The sequence below is a fragment of the Schistocerca serialis genome, chromosome 5, assembly GCF_023864345.2.
Source record: "Schistocerca serialis cubense isolate TAMUIC-IGC-003099 chromosome 5, iqSchSeri2.2, whole genome shotgun sequence".
In the NCBI taxonomy this organism is placed as follows: Eukaryota; Metazoa; Arthropoda; class Insecta; order Orthoptera; family Acrididae; genus Schistocerca; species Schistocerca serialis.
Window position 1 is genome coordinate 465,984,113 of NC_064642.1, and position 4,356 is coordinate 465,988,468.

A 4,356-nucleotide genomic window follows, 5' to 3' on the forward strand; every position below is an offset into this window, starting at 1 on the left:
ACTGACAGAAGGAAGGACAAAAAAAATCAAATGGCTCTGAGCACTATGGGACTTAACATCTGAGGTCATCGGTCCCTTAGAACTTAGAACTACTTAAACCTAACTAACCTAAGGACATCACACACATCCATTCCCGAGGCAGGATTCGAACCTGCGACTGTAGAGGTCGTGCGTTTCCAGACTGTAGCGCCTAGAACCGCTCGGCCACCCCGTCCGGCGGAAGGAAGGACAGCTAAAAAGGGGGCTTGGGGAAAGGACCATAAAACACGCCTTAGAGAAGCTGAGGTCGTGAACTAAAGTTTAACTGTTCTTCGCCATATTGTTACGACGGATAAAAACGCTGTCTACAGACCGCACGTCGTTCGCTAAACGGTCGGTAACGCAGAGGGCAAACATAAATGAGTATGTAAGCGGCTGAAAAAGGGCTTTCTGTCAAGAAATAGCGAACCGTCAGATGTTGAGGGCAATGAGCACATAGTGGTAGGGGAAGCACCACTTAACAAATGGCGATGGCTAAAAAGACAGTGCCCATTACACAAACTAACTAAAATGTTCTCGTGGAGAGAGGGCCGAGAAGACATCGTCCAAGCGCGAAGAAGGAAGCGGTGGACCTAGAGCGAAGACAGAACGTTAAGGATCGATCAATTGTCAATGAGGCACTCAGAGCCCCGGATTCATCATTATCATCGATCCGACCTGCAACTGGTGGTTTAGTTGGAACAAGGATCATTAACAGGCGGATCACAGAAAGGGGCTGAACTCATTGCTCCCCACGCTCAGGCTAACAGGGACCTCTGTGCATCAACAAGCCCGTTTGCAGTGGTGCCGGGCACGTTCGGCCTGGAATCTCCCTAACTGCAGTAGAATTGTCTTCAGTGATGAGTCCCACTTCGAACTGAGCCCCGATCATCAGCGAAGACGTGTCTGGAGACGCCCCAAACAGCGTTGGGATACCAACTCGATTGCCTACCGCTATATGGCGCTACAGCCAAGAGGGATAGTCTGAGATGTCATTTCTTTACATAGAACGACTCCTTTGATTGTCCGCCACACACCGTCAGGTGGCTTGCGGAGTATGGATGTAGATGTAGAACCGCGGCGCCCTTAAGGCACAGAGCCGCATCGACGATATTCTACGCCCCGTTTTGTTGCCCTCCATGGCAAGCTATCATGGACTTACGTTTCAGCAAGATAATGCCCGCCCGCATATGGCGAGAGTTTCTATTGTTTGCCTTTGTGTTTGCCAAACCCTACTTTAGTCAACGAGAGTCGCCGGATCTCGTCAAATTGAGAATTTCTGGAGCTTTATTGGCGGGGCCCTCCAACCAGCTTGTGATTTTAACGAAATGCTGCCTCAGTTGGACAGGATTTGGCACGATATCCCTTAGGGGGACATCCAATAACTATCAATCAGTGGATAGCCGAATAACAACTTGCGTAAGGGCCAGAAGTGGACCAATGCGTTACTGACTTTCCGATTTTGAGAAGCTATTCTCTTGAATAAATCGTCCAATTTTTCTGAAACTTTAGTAGGTTTTCTTATCTGTATATATACATCACATCTGTCGATTTACATCTCATTTGGGTGATGGCTTCGTGGTTAGTCGTGTTTTTTGGGGGGGGGGCGGTGTGTGTGTGTGTGTGTGTGTGTGTGTGTTCAAAAAAATGGTTCAAGGGACTCTAAGCACTATGGAACTTAACATCTGAGGTCATCAGTCCCCTAGACTTAGAAATACGTAAACCTAACTAACCTAAGGACATCACACACATCCATGCCCGAGGCAGGATTCGAACCTGCGACCGTAGCTGCCGCGTGGTTCCGGACTGAAGCGCCTCGAACCACTCGGTCACAGCGGCCGGCTAGGGGTGCGTGTCGTAGAGTGTAGTTGAACAGCAGCAAGGTAAATAAAGTCTATACACATCATTAGTAAAGGGAATTGAACAAAATGCCTACTAAATAAAAGCGTAAGTGAACTTTAGTATCATTATTTTCACTTAAGTTGCAAGCAACAAAGAATTGCGTCCTTACTCGAAGAAGGATGCAAGACAAAAAGCAGAGACGTTGTAGTGAGGAGACTTTGTAAGTAGGCTGTTCAGGTTTTTATGTTGGTAACGCCACGTAGTCTTCTGTATGAAAGTCGCTGACTGAGTCGTGTGAAGTTAGCACCCCTTTTTCGAGAAATATACATTTTTTTCACAGTTCTTGATAGATGTAGCATAGTTCTAGAGTTCTTTGTACAAAATTTCAATAGTTCTGCAGAATTTAGCGACGAAAACAACAATACTCGAAAAAATTTTCATATCGAAAACGTTCTTTGGCAATTTCCGCAAAATGCAAATAAGTACAAGAGTTCTGAACACAGTTCTGAACAGAGCTCCAAGAGTTCTTTCGAAAATCCAAGTAACATTTTTTTGTGCAGCTAATAGTTTACAAAATAATTGCATTTTAATGAGAAAATCTTTTCACTTACTGTGAAGTTGGCACCCTTTTTTCCAGAAATATATATATTTTTTCAGAGTTCTTGATAGATATGGCATAGTTCTAGAGTTCTTTGTACAAAATTTCAATAGTTCTGCAGAATTTAGCGAAGAAAACAACAATATTCGAAAAAATTTTCGTATCGAAAACATTTTTTGTCAATTTTCGCAAAATTAAACTTGTACAACAGTTCTGAGGACAGTTCTGAACAGAACCCCAAGAGCACTATCGAAAATCCCAACAAAATTTTTCTATGGCGATAATGGTTTGAGATAAATTGATTTAATATGGGACACTTTCTTTACGGAAAATATAAATATATTCGTACAACAGTTCTGATGACAGTTCTGGACACCACGTGAAGAGTTCTATCGAAAATCCAAGTGAAATTTTTTTGTGCCGGTAGTAGTTTAAGAGGTAATAGCAACTTAATTAAGAATTCCATAAGAGCTCCTACTGTGAAGCTGGCACCCTTTTTTTCAGAAATATATATTTTTTTCAGAGCTCTTGATAGATAAGTCATAGTTATAGAGTTCTCTGTACAAAATTTCAATAGTTCTGCAGAAATTAGCGATGAAAACAATTTTCGTATCGAAAATATTCTTTGGCAATTTCCGCAAAATGTAAATAAGTACAAGAGTTCTGAGCACAGTTCTGAACAGAGCTTCAAGAGTTCTTTCGAAAATCCAAGTAACATTTTTTACTGCAGCTAATATTTTACGAGATAATTGCATTTTAATGAGAAAATCTTTTCACTTACTGTGAAGTTGGCACCATTTTTTTCAGAAATATATATTTTTGTCAGAGTTCTTGATAGATATGGCATAGTTCTAGAGTTCTTTGTACAAAATTTGAATAGTTCTGCAGAATTTAACGAAGAAAACAACAATACTCGAAAAAAATTTCGTATAGCAAACATTCGTTATTAATTTTCGCAAAAAGTAAATTCGGACAACAGTTCTGAGGGCAGTTCTGAACAGAACCCCAATAGTTCTATCGAATATCCTAATTATAATTTTTTGTGCAGCTAACACGTTACGAGATAATTGCAATTTAAGGAGGGAACCTCTTCACTTACTGTGAAGCTGGAATCCTTTTCTTCAGAAATATATATTTTTTCAGAGTTCTTGATAGAAATGTCATAGTTCTAGAGTTATTTGTACAAAATTTGAATAGTCCTGCAGAATTTAGCGAAAAAAACAATACTCGAAAAATTTTTCGTATCGAATACATTCTTTGTCAATTTTCGCAAAAAGTAAATTCGTACAACAGTTCTGAACAGAACACCAAGAGCTCTATCGAAAATCCTAATAATATCTTTTTGTGGCGATGATAGTTTATACGGTAACTGCTTTGATGTTAGACCCACTTTCTCCACAGAAAAAGTAAATTCGTTCAACAGTTTTGATGAACAGTTCTGGTTAACGCCTCAAGACTTCTATCGATAATCATAATAACATTTTTTGTGGTTATAATAGTTTGTATGGTAATTGATTAATTGTGGGGCACACTTACTCAAAAAAAAAAATTATGTCTGTTCGTATGCTCTGATGCCAGCTCTGGATAGCATTGTAAAAGTTCTATCGAAAATACTAGTAACATATTCTGTGCAGGTAATTGTTTACGTAGTAACTGCCTTTATTAAGGAATGCTTATGAGCATTTCCCGTGCAGTTTGAACCCCTTTTACGATAAATATAATTTTTTTTCACAGTTCTTGATATATATGCAATAGTTCTAGATTTCCCTGCTCAAAACACGAATAGTTCTACAGAATTTCGGGAAGAAAACAATAACTCGGCAAAATTTTGGTCTGGTAAAAAATTATTTGTCAGTTTGGAAAAAATAAATTTGTATAACAGTTCTGTTGACAGTTCT